Genomic DNA, 22,531 nt, shown 5'->3' on the forward strand with positions numbered 1-22,531 from the left:
GAATCTGTACGGCGTTATCTCGGTGACCGATCGATGAGAGGATACGGATAACATCTCGACTCGGCATCTGACATCGTGACTCGTTTTGTAGTCGTACAGGTGATAGGCGAGGAGAAAATGAACCGGTGTGTGGGCTGTGTGTTACTTGCCACAGTATTTGCATAGGGAGGGGCAGACAGCAGTATCGGCGGTCGCATCTACGTTTGTACTTTGTAATCCGCCGCCAAGCTATTTGGCGACCTTGCCGCTGAATATTCAGTTCCATATAATTCGCGGGTAGGCGGGTCCAGAAATACTTTCATAAGCACTTGCGCAGACTACCCGTCCTCCAGTCTGGTGTGAGCGTATTAATGCACAGCTCCAAAGAAAAAGCGTCGTGTTATTTTGAAGTACTTCTGGATGGTTTGAATATGTGTACGTGTAGGTGAGATGCTTAGTAATTTTTTTGTCTTTCACTGTTTCAGACCAGTACATATTTTTGAGTATAAAACTTAGTCTTTCCTGAATAAAATTTTGCCGAAACGGTCTCTTTACAGGTGACTAGTTAAGATGACCAGGTAAAACTGCCCTAAACCCGAAGGTTTGGTTGAAGACACCTTACTAGGTGTGGTTCTTACGGGGCTTGCATGTCGTTGCCTTCCTCAGATTTGTGAACTTAGTTACCCAGCGGATTTAGGCGTGTCTTTCGTTCAACTGGATTCTGAATCGCTTTGCAACGTAGAATTTTTACGTTAATATACCATTAACAGAAGTGAAAGAAGCTGTAGGGAAAAACACTAGAACCGATAGAGAATTGAATCCCGTACCCTTAGAATTAGCCAGCGAGCCAAATTAGTTTGAGTATCCCATGTTCTTCATTCCTGTCAATAAAATCATGTCTGACAAAGAAAGTGAAGGACCTGGAAGTGGAGGAAATGAAACTTCTTGGGTTGTGACAGTATGAGATGTCACTTAAAATATTACTGCTCAAAAGAAGAAATTAATGTTTCAAGTTGATAATATTAAACTCGTTGTTATTGGACTAGTGTGTGCAGTGTCTGTCTGTATCTCTGTGAAGGACAATATCCCACCGCGTACCTAATTTCGTGCACGTAGACAAGTTACTCTCGTGATGTAGAAGCAGCTGCCGACTCCGACGGTCGCCTGTAAAATCCTTGAAATGTAAGAGAAAGAAAACTTCTGTAGGATCTTCTCGAACTGAAACACTGCCATTCGCATTTGGTCATTCGATGATTGTCTGCGAGTGAAATGAGTTCGTTTCAGCAGAGAAAACTTTCTCTGTGCTTTTGAGCGTGTTACTGAAGAAAGTTCTATAGCAAACATCGACTACCAAATGTTCAAAGTCCTATACAAGCTTGTAGTACGTAACAGTTCATCGCAGAATCCTTTGATCATAATTAAATACGCACAATTACCTTTGAAATGCAAGAGACTGTATTATGGCCGTTACTAAACCCCACATTAACGTTACATATCGCTTGTAAATCTCAAAAAACAATATGACGGCTAACTATGACTGTTTAATTGCACATACTTCACACACGTCCTCTCGTTATACTGTCTCGTAACAAAGTCCCGTCACATTCCGATTTTCTTACTTTTCTTCGCTCACCATGGAGCAACGCCAAGTAAAGGATTAAATGTTTCACTTGCGCAGGTGAAACACACCATCTCGCGGTTTATATTAACTTTAAACCAATAACAAGTGGAAGGTCGTTGAACCGGTTACCTGATCGATCCACGACTCCCACCCGCCAGCATGGGCCAAGGGCTATCATATACTTAAGCGGCTATGAAATCGAGTGAAGTGTACGAAGAATTTGATAGCATGAACCACTCATCAGTATGACGCCCCCCCCCCCCCTCCCCACTCGGCGCAAACCGGACCATAATTGGTACAACTGGTTCACGACATCCTGGATACTAATACTGATACTGAGACGGAGTTGACGTGCGAGTTGGCCGCACAGATGCTCTATTGGGGACAGATCTGGTTCTTGCTTGCCACGGGAATACCTCGACGTCACGCAGGTAGTTCATAGAGACACGTGCCATGTGTGGACAAGCATTGCCCTGTTGGAAAATGGCACCACGATACTGTGGCATGAGAGGCACCACACCAGGACGTAGGATGCCCGTGTCGCACCGCTATGACGTCAGAGTTCCCGCAACCACTGTAAGACGTGACCTGAAGCATGCCCAATGGCTCTCCATACCTTGACACTAGGAGTAACGCCGCTCTGCCTCTCCAAAACGCCGACGATGTTCATGCAGGGGTAGTGCAACGCCTTGCTTCGTCGCTGAACACATTGCGACAAAATTCATCAAAAGTCCATACCGCCTGGTCACAGCACTACTCCAAACGCAGGCGTTTGTGTCGCGGTGTTAACGGCTGTCTATGCATGGGACGGTAATTCCCCAGCCTGGCTGCTTCTAATCTCCAGCCAATGGTGTGGAATGACACAGAACGTTGCAGGGGGTCCATTACTTGTTCCCGGTCAGCAGGCACAGATCGAAAGGGGATACGGTGTACTTAGGAAGTTTCATATCAGCGCACAATCGGCTGCAGAGTGAAAATCTCATTCTGGAAACATCCCCCAGGCTGTGGCTAATCATGTCTCCGCAGTATCCTTTCTTTAGGGAGTGCTAGTCTTGCATGGTTCGCAGGACAGCTTCTGTAAAGTTTGGAAGGTAGGAGACGAGGTACTGGCGGAAGTAAAGCTGTGAGGACGGGGCGCGAGTCGTGCTTGGGTAGCTCAGGTGGTAGAGCACTTGCCCGCGAAAGGCAAAGGTCACGATTTCGAGTCTCGGTCCGGCACACAGTTTTAATCTGCCAGGAAGTTTCATATCAGCGCACACTCCACTGCAGAGTGAAAATCTCATTCTGGAAACATCCCCCAGGCTGTGGCTAACCATGTCTCCGCAATATCATTTCTTTCATGAGTGCTAGTTCTGCAAGGTTCGCAGGAGAGCTTCTGTTAAGTTTGGAAGGTAGGAGACGAGGTACTGGCAGAAGTAAAGCTGTGAGGACGGGGCGTGAGTCGTGCTTGGGTAGCTCAGTTGGTAGAGCACTTGCCCGCGAAAGGCAAAGGTCCCGAGTTCGAGTCTCGGTCCGGCGCACAGTTTTGATCTTCCAGGAAGTTTCATACGGTGTACTGTGCGGTGATCCTCTTTCGTGGTGGTCAGACGTGGTCGACTGAAACCTTGACAAACGCCTTCCCAAATTCCTTCACCAAAGAAAAGTACATTGAGGGTGTTTCGAAAAGAACTTTAAAACTTTAAAAATTCATATAAATTTGTTGAAAGAAGATAAAGAGCTGGGTTTAGTGCTATTTTGTAGGGAAACACATGGAATTTTTTTTATCTTAAACTAAAGTACGAGGCGCGACAATAAATTAATGAGACAGATGTGAAATAAAACGTTGCTTACCGTTATAGTCAGGTTTAGTGTTGTCTCCTTCAAAGTAGCAGCCAAGTTAAAATAATCTCCTTCCGGCTGGAGGGCCGAGAGGAGATCGTGCAAGGCGCTGGAAGAGGCTTAATAAGCCGAAGCTTATTCCCATGAAGGGAAGACCATTGGCGATGCCAAAGGGACACCACCTCCTGACAGACGGCAACGCAGATATCATCGGAGGGAATAGAGGTACTCGTGGGCTGAGGTATGAGGACTGCAGCCTTGGCAGCAGCGTCAGCAGCCTCGTTTCCTGGCAGACCGACATGGCCAGGGACCCACAGAAACATGACACTGGCTCCACCAAAAGTGAGCAAGTGGCAGTTTTCCTGCACCCGCTGCACTAAGGAATGAACAGTGTACAGCGCTGTCTAATTTATCAGCCGTGTTAGCGAATGACGCGCGGGCTGTCGACCGCGTTTTACTTTTTATCCGCCGAAGCAATATGGCGAAGGCCATTTAAGTTTTAGTTTTGGACCTCCATTTCTGTATGGTGCTTTTTTAGCCGTTTTTCCACGTGCCTGCTTTTAGCTGTCTCCTATTCTGTCCATTGGGTCTTTTAACTCCTCTCTGTCATCGTGTTCTATAGTTTTGACTTGGGCGCTTATGACCCCAGTTGTTTGTTGCGCCGTAAAGCACAGCAAAACAAAACAAAACCTTAGCCCCTATCTAAACTGTAGAATAAAAGACTTTTCTTGGAACACTTTTATTTTTAAAGTAGTGAAAGATGAATGATATTTAGTTTGTGTGTGTGTGTTTTAGAAAGAATCTGAAGGAATTCGTCGTGCATCGCTGATGCTACCCACAACTCCCCAGAAAACAAAGCTAACTGTCCATAGTGAGGGTAGACATTTGTTACTAAAGATACTTCCCCTGCATTACTTCTCTCCGTTGCTGCACATGCTTGACCTGCACACGGCAACCCTATTTAAAGTCAACCAAGTTAAAGTGTGTACACTACTAATAATCAAAAAACTACGTAAACGGATAGATTCTTGTAACAATTCCTGACAAATGCTGCGGCCAAAATAAGAAGTGGTTCTGTTCTGGTAGTACATAATATCATCTGGACGATTTCAAGTGATTGAACGCCACTTACCCGTCAGCGGTCATATGTTGCCGTCTGATGGAGATTTTGCGGCAGTTGAAAATTAACCTCCCCTCCCACCGACAGGTACAGAACTGTACATTCCAGAAGAGTGGTTTAATATCATCCAGAAATCAGCCAGGAAGAATCCATTTATTTTTGTAGCCTGAAAAGGGAGCACTTATTTCAAATAAGACACTTGAGAGAAGCAATTTTCTCCATAATGAAAATTGTTGACGATCTGGCTGTCATCCTATCAGCGGAGACATTGTCGCGACATCTGACACCAAATAAGTTTCAGGAAAAGTGGGAGACAAGGCCCAGTTCTTAATCTTCGATTAAAATACGACTTTTAAAAGAAGAAACTATGCCAACGCCCAATCGCTCTTAGATTACGGCCTGCTGGTCATCATGGATTTTTCATTTCACTAAAACCAATTCGTTTGGACAATGGACACATCAGTGATATGAGTGGTAAGTGAAGAAGTACTTTCAAGCAACGAGCTGTGCAGTTAAGTCTTTGAGTAACTCTTCATAAATATTCTCATATGATTATCTATCTTTACGTCCTGTTGTTACCGTATGTAATTTATGTAACATAATGGTTTCTCTGCAACAGTAATGTGTTTATTCTTGAATATTTCTATTTATTGTTTTTTATGTCTATATGGAAGCATATAGGTATTAAAAGCAATCCAGAACAAAATGTTTGTACAATAAAATTATTCAGATTTCTGGATCAACCTGCGGAGTTTCGAGTCCTCCCTCGGGCATAGGTGTGTGTGTTTGTCCTTAGGATAATTTAGGTTAAGTAGTGTGTAAGCTTAGGGACTGCACACACATTTTTTTCTTTAATTCTCTGTGCCTTCAAACTTATTTTGGCACTTACCATTTTGTTCCTCGACCAGCATAATTTCGGAAGACGTAGTCCAGTACTTGGCCCTCCATTCCGACATATTCCGTTTCGCCACATGATCAATGTGTCACTGAACACATGACTTCGATCCGTTGATTGAATTAATTTACACCATAACTTCTAGGGTTTTCATCAGCACGATAGGTCAGAATAGCATCAGCAGCAGCTATTTGACATCCAGTGCTGGGTGGATTAAACTTTTAGATGTTCTGAGGAGGATACAAATTAACTTGACAAACTGATGTGCAGTTCACATAGGATCCCAAAGACAAAGTAAGAGTAGGAAGTGAGGTGACAGAATGAATTGAAATTCGGAGAGGGATTAGACAATGCTATTATTTTTATCTAGTCTCTTTTAGTTTCCCCTTAGGTGACGCAGTTGAAAACTCCTTCCAACAAAAGAGTAGCGTGACTATACAAGGAAGGATAACGAAGTTTATAACATTTGCTGTGACGTGGTGGCACTGGATAACTAACTGAAAATGAAAAGGCCATCAGCAGTGTATTAGAACTGAGCGCCATTTGTGAGGAATATTAAATGCAAATAAACGTGAAGGACACTAAGGCAATGGATTTTACAAGGCAATCGAGGAATGTGAAAATGAAAATTGTGATGGCTTAATAGAACAAGTTGACAGCTCCATATACCTCGGATGCAAAGCAAACAGTAATATGACGTATAATTGGGAAATAAAAATAAGGAAAACTATTGAAAAATTAATGTTTTACAGAAGAATGAATATTTTCACAAGTTTACTAAATAAACAATTAATGGAGACCCTATTGAAGTGTTTTGTATGAAGTGTTGTCCTTTACGGTGCCCAAAGGTGGACTGTGTGATGGAGAATAGGGAAGCGAGATTTTCATCTGGAGATGAATAGGTGTGAAACGGACATATAAAATAAGGAATAAGGTTGTGTTACACAGAGCGAATGAGGAAAGAGAAATGTTAGAAGTAATTAAGACTAGGTCAAAAAATTGGCTAGGACACTGGAGGGGTTAAGGACCGCATAATGAAGAATGCACTGGAGGGAATGCCCTCTCGGAAGGAGGACAGATTTGGAGGAAGATCCCAGGAAATTGTCGACATCGAGATAAACGCATCATACGCAGCTACCGAAAGAAAGGCGGGAAACCGGGAGGTGTGCAGAATGAACATACCTGTACAGTGATAAGCCTCCATAATGGGAAGAACACATCATAATCGTCATCACAGCATTTATTAACGAATCGTGAGTTGGTAACGTGTCATAAAAATATTTATAACTGACCATGTGTTATTTGTTTTTCTATCAGTTTAAAGTTACCTTTCATGTTGAGGGTTGTTCGTAGGTGTGGATCACAATGCTGAAACATGAACAGGTGCATAAAACTAAACTTTATGGTTAAGTACACACATCAAAAAAAGTTTTGCATCACCTCGGTTCCGAGAGTTCCGGAACCTGTACTGAAAATTGGAAGAGAGATCAACGTAAACATCATTTCCGCCCTTTTTATTGCGCATGAAAACCACACATCGCATGTTGTACCACCATACAGCGAGACCCTCAGAGGTGGTGGTCCAGATTGCTGTACACACCGGTACCTCTAACACCCAGTAGCACGTCCTCTTCCATTGATGCATGTCTGTATTCGTCGTGGCGTACTATCCACACGTTCATCAAGGCACTATTGGTCCAGATTGTCCCACTCCTCAACGGGGATTCGCCTTAAATGTCTCAGAGTGGTTGGTGGGTCACGTCGTCCATAAACAGCATGTTCGATAGTTTTCATGTCTGGAGAACATGCTGCCAACTCTTGATGTTGTTATCCTGAAGGAAGTCATTCACAAGACGTGCACGATGGGGGCGCGAATTGTCGTCCATGAAGAATACCTCGCCAATATGCTGCCGATGTGGTTGCACTATGTGTCGGAGAATGTCATTCACGTATGGTACAGCCGTTACGACGCCTTCCATGACCACCAGCGGCGTACGTCGGCCCCACATAATGCCACCCGAAAACATCAGGGACCCTCTACGTTGCTGCACTCGCTGGACAGTGGGTCTAGGGCGCTCAGCTTGACCAGGTTGCCTCCAAACACGTCTCCGACGATTGTCTGGCTGTAGGCATATGCGACACTCATCGGTGAAAACGTGATGCTAATCCTCAGCAGTCAATTCAGCATGTTGTTGGTCCCATCTGTACCGCGCTGCATGGTGTCGTTGTTGCAAAGATGAACCTCGCCATGGACGTCGGGAGTGAAGTTGGGCATCATGCAGCCTGTTGCGCACAGTTTGAGTCGTAACACGACGTCCTGTGGCTGCACGAAAAGCATTATTCAACATGGTGGCGTTGCTGTCAGGGTTCCTCCGAGTTATAATCTGTAGGAAGCGGTCATCCACTGCAATAGTAGCCCCCTGGGCTGCCTGAGTAAGGCATGTCGTCGACAGTTCATGTCTCTCTGTATCTCCATGTCCGAACAACATCGCCTTGGTTCACTCCGAGACGCCTGGACATTTCCCTTGTTAAGAACCCTTCCTGGCACACAGTAACAATGCGGACGCGTTCGAACAGCGGAACTGACAGTCTGGGAATGGTTGAACTACAGTCAACACGAGCCGTGTACCTCCTTCCTGGTGGAATGACTGGAACCGATCGGCTGTCGGACCCGCTCAGTCTAATAGACGCTGCTCATCCATGATTGTTTACATCTTTGGGTGGGTTTAGTGACATCTCTGAACAGTCAAAGGAGCTGTATCTGTGATTATCCACAGTCAACGTCTATCTTCAGGAGTTATGAGAACCGGGGTGATGCAAAACTTTTTTTGAAGTGTGTACTATGAGATGAGAGAGGAGTTAAGGTTGTGAGGATATGTCACCAACATGGCAACCAGTTCGGAAGCCTCCATATTGAAACAGGCAGAGAACTGCACGAGAAAGACGATGGAATCTTTCGTTTGAGTATCGCTTTATTCAGTCTCGAATTATGGTTGATGTTTCTTTCTTACAGCCAATGTGAAAGCTTAAAGCGTTAACACAGAACGCATTTATATTGTCCTGATATCGGGAAGGAGGAGCACCTGTGTTATCGCAAGCTTGGGAACGAAGAGTAAAGTGACCAGTAGTGTAGTCAGCAGGTTGTGCTAACAAGGGAACCTCCCCATCGCACCCCCCTCAGATTTAGTTATAACTTGGCACAGTGGATAGGCCTTGATAAACTGAACACAGATCAATTGAGAAAACAGGAAGAAGTTGTGTGGAACTGTGAAAAAATAAGCAAAATATACAAACTGAGTAGTTCATGCAAGATAGGCAACCTCAAGGACACTGGAAGCGCAGGAGCGTCGTGGTCTCGTGGTAACGTGAGTAGCTGCGGAACGAAAGGACCTTGGTTCAAATCTTCTATCGAGTGAAAAGTTTAAGTTTTTATTTTCAGTATATGTGACAAACTCTTATGTTTCCATCACTTTTTTTGGGAGTGATTATCACATACACAAGAAAACGTAAATCGGGCAAGGTAGAAGAATCTTTTTACCCATTCGCCAAGTGTACAAGTTAGGTTGGTCGACAACATATTCCTGTCATGTAACGCACATGCCGTCACCAGTATCGTATAGAATATATCAGATGTGTTTTCCTGTGGAGGAATCGGTTGACCTATGACCTTGCGATCAAATGTTTTCGGTTCCCATTGGAGAGGCACGTCCTTTCGTCTACTAATCGCACGGTTTTGCGGTGCGGTCGCAAAACACAGACACTAAACTTATTACAGTGAACAGAGACGTCAATGAACGAACGGACAGATAATAACTATGCAAAAGTAAAGAAAGTAAAATTTTCACTCTAGGGTAGACTTGAACCAAGGACCTCTCCTCCTGCAGCTGCTCACGCTACCACGGGACCACGGCGCTCCTGAGCTCACACCATCCTCGATGTTGCCTATCTTGCGTATGGACTACTCGGTTTGTATATTTTGCTTATTTTTTCACAGTTCCACACAACTTCTTCCTGTTTTCTCTTGATATGTGTTCAGTTTGTCAAGGCCTATCCACTGTGCCAACTTATAACTAAATCTGAGGGGGGTGCGATGGGGAGGTTCCCTTGTAAGAACAGCACACGCATACGCACACGCACACGCACACACACACACACACACACACACACACGACCGAGGAAGGGGAACAGTTTTGTTTTTAAACCAGACACAGAGCGCATACCGTCGACATTTGCACTGGTATGCATATATTTTGAGTGCAATACAGCTACAAAAATAACTGGTGTTACAAATTAAAAGAAATGCCATAATTTTTTAACGCACAACCGGAGACCATGGATAATTTATACGAAAATATTCTTAAACAACCGTGGAAAATTTGCTGGTGGTGTTCGTATCACTCTATGCAAACGTCAAATTGCGATTCTAACTTAAAATGTCATAAGAAAGTCAACTAAAAACATACTGCACTAGAGAACAGCCCCTCCTGCTCTTAGCGAGCGAGGTAACGCAGTGGTTAGCACACTGGGCTGGCAATCGGGAGGACGACGGTTCAAACCCGCTTCCGGGCATTCTGAATTAGGTTTTCCGTGATTTCCCCAAATCGCTTCAGGCAAATGCTGCGATTGTTCCTTTGAAAGAGCACGGCAGATATCCTTCCCCATCCGTCCAGAATCCGAAGGGACCGATGACGTCGCTGTTTGGTCCCCTTCTCCAAATCAACCAACCAGTCGTCAGTAAATCTGAAATTTGCGCCTCATGAGGAGCTATGACGGATGGCAGCCGGCTTCACCGTCGTAAAAATGCCAGTAAATCAGGTTTCTACTGGGCAGTTTACGAGAGACGGATGGAAGGGAATAATTTTATTTTCCAATAATGACACACAAACTTCAAAGCATTCCGAAATGTGGTGGAGATGCAGTAGCGTGCTGAGACTGCAATATGGAAAAAACCTTTGACGCGATAACGTTAATATAACTGACAGCTAACAGATAAAACAGCTTTACGACAGTCATATTGTAAACCATTGACAGCCATTCTATGGCGATAACATTTTCACTCATCCCAGCTTGTTCCCAGCTAACGATCTTTTCATTCCCACCAAAGTTCAGTTTTCCTATTAAAGATTGTTGATAACAAGGAGGGTTGGGCCAATGTCATCGACATACCTGCCAAGGATAGACTGTTTAAAAATCAACACTCTGGTGAACAAGGCACTACTGCGACTTATCTCGACGGTTCATTTTGCGACTTTATTCGACGCTTGAGGCCACGTAGAAGGTATTTGGCTGAAAGGCGCAGTTTGTCTTCTCTTACCATCTGGCCCGTTACTTGGTTCTTACCCCGACAGGTATTAAAAAGTGTTTCACAGTTGTGCATCGAATAATATAAAAAAAAGCGATGGTAGTCGTGAGAAACAATTCAAGGAAGCTACAAATTAAGTAATGTGCACTTCGGCAATGATGTAGGCCGAAGCAATGATTTAAAATTTGTACCAGCACCAAGATTCGAACCCCAGTCTCCTGCTTACTAAGCAGATGCACTAGCCATTATAGTACACAGGCTCTGCGGCTATTACAGCTGCACGGATGCCCTAGTACGTCTCACTCGCCGATATAAATTCCAGTTCAGACCTCAGCCCGTTTCTATTCCCCTTCTAAACGCGCGTCAGTGTTGCCAACGCTCTCCAGTGTGGAATAGCCCCCTAGCAATGAGTGAAATAGGGTTAATTGTGCCTCAAGATTATGATTCTATGGTAGTATTCTAATCATAAACCGTAAATACAACTTTTGCTGTTTACTGTGTTTCACTATTGTATGCTTTATAATAACTATTTAGTCTAAATGTATCTAAACGTTTATTACAGTAATGTGTAAAAATACACTCCTGGAAATTGAAATAAGAACACCGTGAATTCATTGTCCCAGGAAGGGGAAACTTTATTGACACATTCCTGGGGTCAGATACATCACATGATCACACTGACAGAACCACAGGCACATAGACACAGGCAACAGAGCATGCACAATGTCGACACTAGTACAGTGTATATCCACCTTTCGCAGCAATGCAGGCTGCTATTCTCCCATGGAGACGATCGTAGAGATGCTGGATGTAGTCCTGTGGAACGGCTTGCCATGCCATTTCCTCCTGGCGCCTCAGTTGGACCAGCGTTCGTGCTGGACGTGCAGACCGCGTGAGACGACGCTTCATCCAGTCCCAAACATGCTCAATGGGAGACAGATCCGGAGATCTTGCTGGCCAGGGTAGTTGACTTACACCTTCTAGAGCACGTTGGGTGGCACGGGATACATGCGGACGTGCATTGTCCTGTTGGAACAGCAAGTTCCCTTGCCGGTCTAGGAATGGTAGAACGATGGGTTCGATGACGGTTTGGATGTACCGTGCACTATTCAGTGTCCCCTCGACGATCACCAGTGGTGTACGGCCAGTGTAGGAGATCGCTCCCCACACCATGATGCCGGGTGTTGGCCCTGTGTGCCTCGGTCGTATGCAGTCCTGATTGTGGCGCTCACCTGCACGGCGCCAAACACGCATACGGCCATCATTGGCACCAAGGCAGAAGCGACTCTCATCGCTGAAGACGACACGTCTCCATTCGTCCCTCCATTCACGCCTGTCGCGACACCACTGGAGGCGGGCTGCACGATGTTGGGGCGTGAGCGGAAGACGGCCTAACGGTGTGCGGGACCGTAGCCCAGCTTCATGGAGACGGTTGCGAATGGTCATCGCCGATACCCCAGGAGCAACAGTGTCCCTAATTTGCTGGGAAGTGGCGGTGCGGTCCCCTACGGCACTGCGTAGGATCCTACGGTCTTGGCGTGCATCCGTGCGTCGCTGCGGTCCGGTCCCAGGTCGACGGGCACGTGCACCTTTCCGCCGACCACTGGCGACAACATCCATGTACTGTGGAGACCTCACGCCCCACGTGTTGAGCAATTCGGCGGTACGTCCACCCGGCCTCCCGCATGCCCACTATACGCCCTCGCTCAAAGTCCGTCAACTGCGCATACGGTTCACGTCCACACTGTCGCGGCATGCTACCAGTGTTAAAGACTGCGATGGAGCTCCGTATGCCACGGCAAACTGGCTGACACTGACGGCGGCGGTGCACAAATGCTGCGCAGCTAGCGCCATTCGACGGCCAACACCGCGGTTCCTGGTGTGTCCGCTGTGCCGTGCGTGTGATCATTGCTTGTACAGCCCTCTCGCAGTGTCCGGAGCAAGTATGGTGGGTCTGACACACCGGTGTCAATGTGTTCTTTTTTCCATTTCCAGGAGTGTATGAAGTAAATCGGGAAGGTACATTATGAGATGTTTGGTAATAATGCTTTACACACACACACACACACACACACACACACACACACACAAACACTATTTGAGACATTAGTCGAGTCCAAGCCACGTCGTGTTGCGGCACGTCTGCGAGCTCGCGGGTCCTCCACGATATTATGCAGGTGTACTAGTTTCTTTGGCTCTTCAGTGTATGTATATTAAAGACATAGGTACCACCTAAAACACGCCTGTATTAGAATGGCACGTTGTGTCAAAAGTTTCAAAGCAATCGGTCAACAACTTTCGGAGGTACATAATTTGAACAAACTGAATTTTTTTTAGTCTGTTACTCGCAAACGAATGGGTGTGGGTCGTGATATCTGGGACCCTAACTTACACCACGGTGTAGATGATTTCGAAAAGTCGATCTCACCCCTGAGGAGATCTCGTTGTACGAAAATAAAGGTCTGTCATGACCCCTTTTTAATGCAGTGTAGTCTGTTACATTCCGAATACGTTACTTAAGGTAGAACATTGTCATAATTACTAAAACGGCTTTTTAAATTTTCTGCAGTATGTTTCCTCAAAAAGGGGAAGTCAAGTGAAGTCATATTACAAGCAGTCGTCGTTCTTGCATAATGATATTTGTTAGCCATGCAGATCGTTTATCGGTTGCACGTTATCTTACGACAATGTTACAGCATGTTAATTTCTTATACTTCTCACTGCATTTTGTACTTGTAAATACGTTTATATGAAACTTCCATACATTCACTGATTCTGTGTGCAAAAGTATTTATGTCGTGATACGCAAACAAACAGAAGACATAGATGTACCGATGATTCCAGTCCATATACTCGTATGTGTCCTAGAACACTCTTCTCATTGCTTTGTGGCAACTTTCGTTAATTATGTGTCATCTGTTAATGGAATGACGAGAATGATTTAGACGTAAGGCAGCTGCTAGCACGTTGGGAAAAAGGACGCATATGCAATTCTGCGGAAAATTAGGAAGAACACCATGTCGCCTTTAGCCGTTGCAGATGTCAACAACGCATATACTGGCTTCTCAATGCAGCACTAACTTAAAAAATAATAATTTTTATTTCCAATAGCTTGTGACGTAAAAATTATCTAAAAACGTGATACGGCCACTGTCCTTTAACCACAAAGTAATTGTTATTACGGATATCTGTATACAGAAACGCGGCAATTCGCAACGGCTCAGACTTTTATCCGCTTTTATCTTCATGTGGTTGTGGTTGCTTGACACAATTACGTGGTCGTCACGGAAGGCGGATGGAGGCACAGACAAGTGAAATTAAGCCGTTTATCCCCTAAGACGAAGAGCCTCGTGCGGGCTCGTGCGATAAGCTCTTCCAGATTCAGCAGAGTAATATTTGTCAACAGCGGAAATGAGAGAGAGAGAGAGAGAGAGAGAGAGAGAGAGAGAGAGAGCGTGGGAGACAGGGAGGCGAGTCTGCCAGACCGGCATCGAATCCGCGCGCTGGATTAATGACCATAACCAGTACACTGGTCAGACAGGGTGCTGTTTTTTAAGCCGTTTTCTACGTTCGCTTGGGCATACGATGTGTGTGAGAAAAGTAGTGAGGCTGATTTTTTTTTTATCGAATAAAGTTTTTTATTTTTTTCTAACGTCAATATTGTCCCCTTCGAAGTAGTTCCCTTCGGCAACTATCCAATTGCGGAGTCGTTGCTCCCAGTCTTGACAGCAGCGCTGAAAGGCTTCAACTGGTAGGACCTTCAACATGTCGGTCACATAACTGGGACTTCTGCTTCGAATCCCGGCGCTGGTACAAATTTTAACTCACTGCTTCGGCGTTCATCATTATTGTGGATAAAGGTGAGACTCAGTATGTCTCAGGAACATCAACTGTATATGACGGATATATCAGTTGGGAGGAAATGGACATAAAAAAAACTAGAAGGAGGAGTGAAGAGACGGTACCCGGAGGAGATGGTGGCAGAGGGGGGGAAGAGACAATGGACAGATAGGGGGGCGGGGGAGAAGGAGAAGGTGAGACAAAGGGTTACTAACAGTAATGGACAGCCTGGGTGGCTGACTAGTGGGATAAGGATATCATGTAGAACAAAGCGGGAATTATATCAAAATGTTAAAAGTAGTCACAATCAAGCTACAGCAGTTCATTACAAACAGTATTGTAAGGTGCTTAAAAATGTTATTAGGAAGGCAAAGAGAATGTGGTATGCAAATAGAATAGCTAATTCACAGGATAAAATTAAAGCCATATGGTCAGTTGTGAACGAAGTGTCTGGTCAGCAGCACAAGGTCGACGATATAAAGTCAGTTCGCAGTAAAAATATTTCTGTTATCGATCAATCAGATATATGTACAGTATTTAACAATCATTTTCTGACCATTGCTGGTGAATTTAATAAAAATTTAGTTTATACAGGAAATCATATAACTTTCTTGGCAAATGCCTTTCCGAGATTGGTGTCTGAAATACTCCTCTGTGATACAGACAAGAGGGAGATTGAGTCAATAATTAAATCACTAAAGACCAAGGACTCTCATGGTTATGATGGAGTGTCTAGCAGAATATTAAAGTACTGTGCTGCACATGTTAGCCCTGTATTTAGCCATATTTGTAATTTTTCCTTTAGGAGTGGTCAGTCTCCTGAGCGATTAAAGTACTCAGTAGTAAAGTCGCTTTATAAAAAGGGAGAAAGGGATAATGTAGATAATTTTATACCTATTTCTATGCCATCAGTGTTTGCAAAAGTTATTGAAAAGGCTGTGTATGTAAGGATAATTGATCATTTTATATCATACGATTTGCTATCAAATGTGCAGTTCGGCTTTAGAAGTCGTTTAACAACTGAAAATGCTATATTCTCTTTTCTCTGTGAGGTACTGGATGGGCTAAACAAAAAGTTTCGAACGCTTGGCTTATTTTTTGATTTAACTAACGCATTTGATTGTGTTGATCACATAATATTGCTCCAGAAGTTGGACCATTATGGAATACGGGGAGTAGCTCACAATTGGTTAACCTCTTACTTTAGCAATAGGCAGCAAAAGGTCATTATTCACAACGTTGATAACGGCTGTGGTGTGGGATCTGAGTGGGATACTGTCATGTGGGGGGTGCCCCAAGGATCAGTGTTGGGGCCGCTCCTGTTCCTTATTTATATAAATGATATGCCCTCTAGTATTAAAGGTAACTCTAAAATATTTCTGTTTGCTGATGACACTGGCTTGGTAGTAAAGGATGTTGTGTGCAACATTGACTCGGTTTCAAATAGTGCAGTACATGACCTCAGTTCATGGCTTGTAGAAAATAAACTAACGTTAAATGACAGTAAGACTCAGTTTTTATAGTGTCTAACACACAATTCAACAAAACCTGACGTTTTAATTTCACAGAATGGGTATATGATTAGTGAAACTGAACAGTTCAAATTTCTTGGGGTTCAGATAGATAGTAAGCTGTCGTGGAAAGCCCACGTTCAGGATTTTGTTCAAAGACTTAATACTGCCATTTTTACTATTCGAACGGTATCAAAAGTGAGTGATACTTCGACACGAAAATTAGTCTACTTTGCTTATTTTCATTCACTTATGTCGTATGGTATTACATTTTGGGGTAACTCTTCCCATTCCACGGATATTTTTGGCTCAGAAAAGGGCGGTTCGGGCAATAAGTGGTGTAAGTTCACGAACCTCTTGTCGACCTCTGGGTATTTTGACATTGGCCTCTAAATATGTATATTCCTTATTTTCGTTTCTTGTTGCCAATATTAGTTTATTCCCAAAAATAAGCAGCTTTCACTCGGTTAATACTCGGCAGAAATAAAACCTGCATCGAACTTCCTTAACTCTTGTGCAAAAAGGTGTGCAGTATACCGCTGCATCGATTTTCAATAAGCTGCCACTCTAATTCAAAACTCTTAGCAGTAATCCACCCAAATCGAAACTGAAGAGTTTCCTCATGGGTCGCTCCTTCTATTCTGTCGAGGAGTTCCTTGAAAAATTAAGCTGATTCTTATTGTATTGCTGATAGCGTTTACTTAAACTTCTGGACTGACTTTTTTCAGGTTCATGAACATTTATTTTTATCTGTTATTGCTTTTATGTTGTAATTCATGTACCGAAACATTCCATGGCCTTGGAGATTTGCTCCTCAATTTGGTCCTACGGAACTTGACGTGTAGATAAATAAGAGACGGACAGGGGGGAGAGAGAGAGAGAGAGAGAGAGAGAGAGAGAGATTAGGATGCATTAGAAACGTGTCCTTTCTCTTACCTTTCTTTTCCGTTTAACCAGACTGTGACACAGCAAAACGTGACCGGGTACAGGTAGTATTATAATATGCTAAGACTTGCAGATGAGGGTGTAACTGAAGATAAGGGACTTGTGGATGCAGCATTTTTCTTTCCACGCAGACATCAAACCGCTTGTCTTTTTTCTCACCCCCATTCCACACACTATTGGCGTGCGGTACGGGACGTGACTTGGGAAGTACTGGCTGCTCTGTACGCGCGAGGCGAGATGTGTAGCAGCAGCGTGCGGTGTGGGTGAGGGCCAGTTCACAGCTCCGGCATGTCCGATGCGGAAGCGGCGGGCAGACAGCCAAGAATGTGCTCCGCTAGCGTGCTGACTGCGGCTCGGCTGCTGGCCGGGTCCGCAGCGTAATTCCCACTTCCACAGTGCGGACGCAGCCACTGCTGCCACCACCAGTTGAGTACTGCTGCCAGGGCTCGACCGATAGTTGGAAGAAAGCACAGATCACAATCCTTTACAACAAGGGCAGCAGAAGTTATCAACAAATCTAACGCCCAATATCTTTGACATTCATGTGTTTTAGAATCTTACAACGAAAGTCAAAAGTCAAGGGATATGTCCTAATATCGTGTAGAACCCCTTTTTGCCCGAAGTAATGAAGCAACTCGACGTGGGATGAACTCAACAAGACGGTGCAAGTCCCCTGCAGAAATATTGAGCTATGGCGTCTCTATACCCGCCATTGTTGCGAAAGTTTCCGGCGCAGGGTGTTGTGCACGTCTGACCTCTCCATTATGTCCCCTAAATGTTCAAGAGATTCGTGTTGGGCGATCTGGGTGGCTAAATCATTCGCTCGAATTGTCCAGAATGTTATTCAAACCAGTCGCGAACAATTGTTGACCGGTGACACGGCGCATTGTCATCCATAAAAATTCCATCGTTGTTTAGGAACGTGAAGTCCATTAATGGCTGCAAAAGCAGAACATACTCATTCCCAGTTAATGATCCGTGTAAACACGACGCACACCATTATGAAGCCACCACCAGCTTCCACAGTGCATTGTTGACATCTTGGGTGCATGACTTGGTAGGTTCTGGCCCAGGCTCTCAACATACCATCAGCTATTACCAACTGAACTCGCGACTCATCTTACCAGGTCACGGTTTTCCAGGCGTGTAGGGTCCAACCGATGTTGCTGTCGTACTGTTAGCAAAGGCAGTCGCGTTGATCGTCTGTTGCCATAGTCCATTAACGCCGAACTTGTCGCAAAACGGATATGTTCGTCGTGCATCCGACATTGGTTTCTGCGGTTATTTGACGAAGTTGCCGAGAATTCTTCCGGGTTGTACGGCTGTGGTCTATCACTGACATTTCGTCCAAAGCTACGTTGGACATCTTCGGAAGTCCTCCTCCTGCTGTCTTGCTGGCGGGATTAGCCGAGCGGTCTGGGGCGCTGCAGTCACGGACTGTGCGGCTGGTCCCGGCGGAGGTTCGGGTCCTCGGGAGTGGGTGTGTGTGTTCGTCCTTAGGATAATTTAGGTTAAGTAGTGTGTAAGCTTAGGGACTAATGACCTTAGCAGTTAAGTCCCGTAAGATTTCGTACACATTTGACTTTTTTTTTTTTTTTTTTTTTTTTTTTTTTTTTTTTTTTTTTCCAACTGACGTGTCGGACGTCGAATTTCGGCCTAAATACCGTGGAAAGTGGGCGTGGTTTGGATTTCACGTGATGACGAAGTTATGGTTTACATAGCGGATGTTTTCCCAGCAGATTTGAGTTCAGACAGTGTCTCACCTCTAGTCAGTTTCAGTGGCAGGATGAGTTTTATGAGCAGGTTGATGGTGTGGCCATGGGTAACCCATTGAGTCCTACGATTGCCAATTTTTACATGGAAAAATTCGAACCATTAGCTCTGGAAAAAGCGAATAAGAAACCATGGGGATGGTGTCGATACGTGGATGATACATTTGTGGTTTGGTCGCATGGCAAAAAAACTTCAGAGGAATTCTTTAGTTATTTAAATAGTATAAATCCTAAAATCCAGTTTACCATGGAAATGGAGAAAGACACTGCATTATCCTTCTTGGATGTCTTCGTTATGAGACAGACTGATCGCAGCTTGAAACATAAAGTCTTTCGGAAGGTTACACATACTGACAGATACTTTCATAAGGATTCCAATCATCATCCACAGTAGAAAAGAGGTGTAATTAAAAGTCTAGTGGACAGAGCTAAAAGGATTTGTGCGCCGGAATACCTGGACGCCGAGGGCTTTTGAGAAGAATGGGTACTCTAGTAAGGAAATAAATAGAGTTTTGCTACTGAATAGCCGGCCACAGTGGACGAGCGGTTCTAGGCGCTTCAGTCTGGAACCGCGTGACTGCCACGGTCGCAGGTTCGAATCATGCCTCGGGCATGGATGTGTGTGATGTCCTTTGGTTATTTAGGTTTCAGTAGTTCTAAGTCTAGAGGACTGATGACCTCAGATATCAAGTCCCATAGTGCTTAGAGCCATTTGAGCCATTTTTAGCTTTGTTTGTCACGAAACATGAGCAATTCTGAAGGTGGCAGGGGTAAAATACAGGGAGAGAACGGCTATTTACAATTTGTACAGAAAGCAGATGGTAATTATAAGAGTCGAGGGGCATGAAAGGGAAGCAGTGGTTGGGAAGGGAGTGAGACTGGGTTGTAGCCTATCCCCCTGTGTTATTCAGTCTGTATATTGAGCAAGCAGTAAAGGAAACAAAAGAAAATTCGGAGTAGGACTTAAAATCCATGGAAGAGAAATAAAAACTTTGAGGTTCGCCGATGACATAGTAATTCTGTCAGAGACAGCAAAGGACCTGGAAGAGCAGCTGAACGGAATGGAGTGTTTTGAAAGGAGGATATAAGATGAACATCAACAAAAGTAAAACGAGGATAATGGAATGTAGTCGAATTAAGTCGGGTGATGCTGCGGGAATTAGATTAGGAAATGAGAAGCTTAAAGTAGTAAATGAGTTTTGCTATTTGGGGAGCAAAATAACTGATGATGGTCGAAGTAGAGAGGATATAAAATGTAGACTGGCAATGGCAAGGAAAGCGTTTCTGAAGAAGACAAATTTGTTAACATCGAGTATAGATTTAAGTGTCAGGAAGTCTTTTCTGAAAGTATTTGTATGGAGTGTAGCCTTGTATGGAAGTGAAACGTGGACGATAAATAGTTTAGACAAGAGGAACATAGAACCTTTCGAAATGCGGTGCTACAGAAGGATGCTGAAGATTAGATGGGTAGATCACATAACTAATGAGGAGGTATTGAATAGAATTGGGGAGAAGAGAAATTTGTGGCACAACTTGACAAGAAGGAGGGACCGGTTGGTAGGACATGTTCTGAGGCATCAAGGGATCACCAATTTAGTATTGGAGGGTAATAGATTTGGAAAATTCTAGAGTTTCATACATCTGTAACTACTGTTTGTATGCTATGAAGTCCGCAGCTCGTGGTCGTGCGGTAGCGTTCTCGCTTCCCACGCCCGGGTTCCCGGGTTCGATTCCCGGCGGGGTCAGGGATTTTCTCTGCCTCATGATGACTGGGTGTTGTGTGCTGCCCTTAGGTTAGTTAGGTTTAAGTAGTTCTAATTTCTAGGGGACTGATGACCATAGCCGGCCGGAGTGGCCGTGCGGTTCTGGGCGCTGCAGTCTGGAGTCGAGCGACCGCTACGGTCGCAGGTTCGAATCCTGCCTCGGGCATGGATGTGTGTGATGTCCTTAAGTTAGTTAGGTTTAATTAGTTCTAAGTTCTAGGCGACTGATGACCTCAGAAGTTAAGTCGCTTAGTGCTGAGAACCATTTGAACCATTTGATGACCATAGATGTTAAGTCCCATAGTGCTCAGAGCCATTTGAACCATTTATGTTATGAAAAATTCATCGAAGAATCTCTCTTACTTAGGAAGAAAAGTGTACCTATAGCAACAAATGCTGCCAGTAATAAGTGAAAAAATGATGAAGTTTCACATGTAAAAAAAAGGTATTTTGCTACGTTTTTGAACTTCCACTGCGATGAGTGTGAGTCCTCAGTCCTTCCTGGTCATGGTGACAAAGTTTTATGAATTTATTTGTAAAAGTATAGGCAGTAGAAATTAAAATGTCCTGTGGTGACTCTCGTGCTCCAAGTGGGCCCGTTTGACGTCCTACCCCCCCTTAAATCATAAATCGTAAAGTAAAATTTTGTGTAATTTACTAAGAAACACTAGAAGCTACGTTACATAATTGTAATTAAAAGCCTCGCGGAGTGGCCGTGCGGTTAGAGGCGCCATGTCACGAATCGCACGGCCTCTGTTGGAGATTCGAGCCCTCCCTCGGGCATGGGTGTGTCTGTGTGTCCTTAGTGTGTAACCCTAGGGACCGATGACGTCAGCTGTTTGCTCCCTCAGGAAATCACAAACATTTGTATATTTGTAATTAAAAACTGATCTAAAATGCTATTTTTGTGGGTTAATTAATTACAATTTTCGCTGGTGTAGCTCACGGGACGCGGGTTCAGCCTAGGGATTACAGAACCAAAACACGGCCTTGGGGAGGAACTGACTACAGTCAGAGATGGTCGAAACCCGTCGAAGAGCCAATGCTGACCTCCGAGCTGGTTGTGCTACGCATCGCTCTCGCTGCCCACCCTTCCTCCTTGCCTGATCGACCGACTGCCCGTGTCGCATTTCCGCCCACCAGTCGCCACTGCCTTTAGGAAGCAGGCGCTATCGCGTAGGCAGGAAAAATAGCCCTCCCCCGCACACACAGGCGAGCGGGGACCCGCCCTCTTGAGAAGCCTATCTCGTGCTGCCTGTATAAATAGGCACGCCCATTCCGTGCAGAAGGGAGGCGGACCAGGGGGAGAGAAGTGAAGCTTCCTGTGTACCTTCGATAAGCCAGCTATCGCCGCGGACGTCGCTGTCATGTGTCCCATCTCACCGTCAGCGAAGCTTATTTTTAAGACGAGCGCGCGAGAGGAGACACGTCTCCCTTCTGCGCCCGACCCATGTAGGGTCACGGTATCCGAAGAAAAATGTCGATACCGGTACTATACAGACGCGTAGTATCGTAAGAAAGCCGGCCGCTGTGGACGAGCGGTTGTAGGCGCTTCAGTCCGGAACCGCGCCGCTGCTACGGTCGCAGGTTCGAATCCTACCTCGGCCATGGATGTGTGTGATGTCCTTAGGTTAGTTAGGTTTACGTAATTCTAAATCTATGGGACTCATGGCCTCAGAGTTAAGTCCCATAGTGATTAGAGCCATTTATCGTCAGAAAAGTATCGTACCTATAAAAGTGTCGTAGGTATCGGAACTTATCTTTGATAAAAAGATTACAATAGATACTACGTGTCAGCTCCAAGCTCTCCATTTTAAACTCTTATCTGTGATAAAGAGGGATAGCCAATTTAAACAAATTTTAAATATAGTGAAGAGCCAAAGAAACTGGTGGACCTGCCTAATATCGTGTACGGTCCCCGCGAGCACGCAGAAGTGCCGCAACACGACGTGGCATGGACTCGAC

General features: G+C 44.8%; 1 protein-coding gene and 1 non-coding gene across 3 annotated transcripts in view; both read left to right on the forward strand.

Moving 5' to 3' along the window:
- LOC124787808 (integrin alpha-PS1) overlaps nucleotides 1–22,531 on the forward strand; it is a 563,745-nt gene that overhangs the window by 216,099 nt on the left and 325,115 nt on the right. The gene's annotated exons all lie outside the window — the stretch shown is intronic.
- Trnas-cga lies at nucleotides 3,046–3,120 on the forward strand. Its single transcript has one exon. It is a non-coding gene; the product is annotated as a tRNA-Ser (tRNA).

Source organism: Schistocerca piceifrons, chromosome 3 (assembly GCF_021461385.2).
Source record: "Schistocerca piceifrons isolate TAMUIC-IGC-003096 chromosome 3, iqSchPice1.1, whole genome shotgun sequence".
NCBI classification, from domain to species: domain Eukaryota; kingdom Metazoa; phylum Arthropoda; class Insecta; order Orthoptera; family Acrididae; genus Schistocerca; species Schistocerca piceifrons.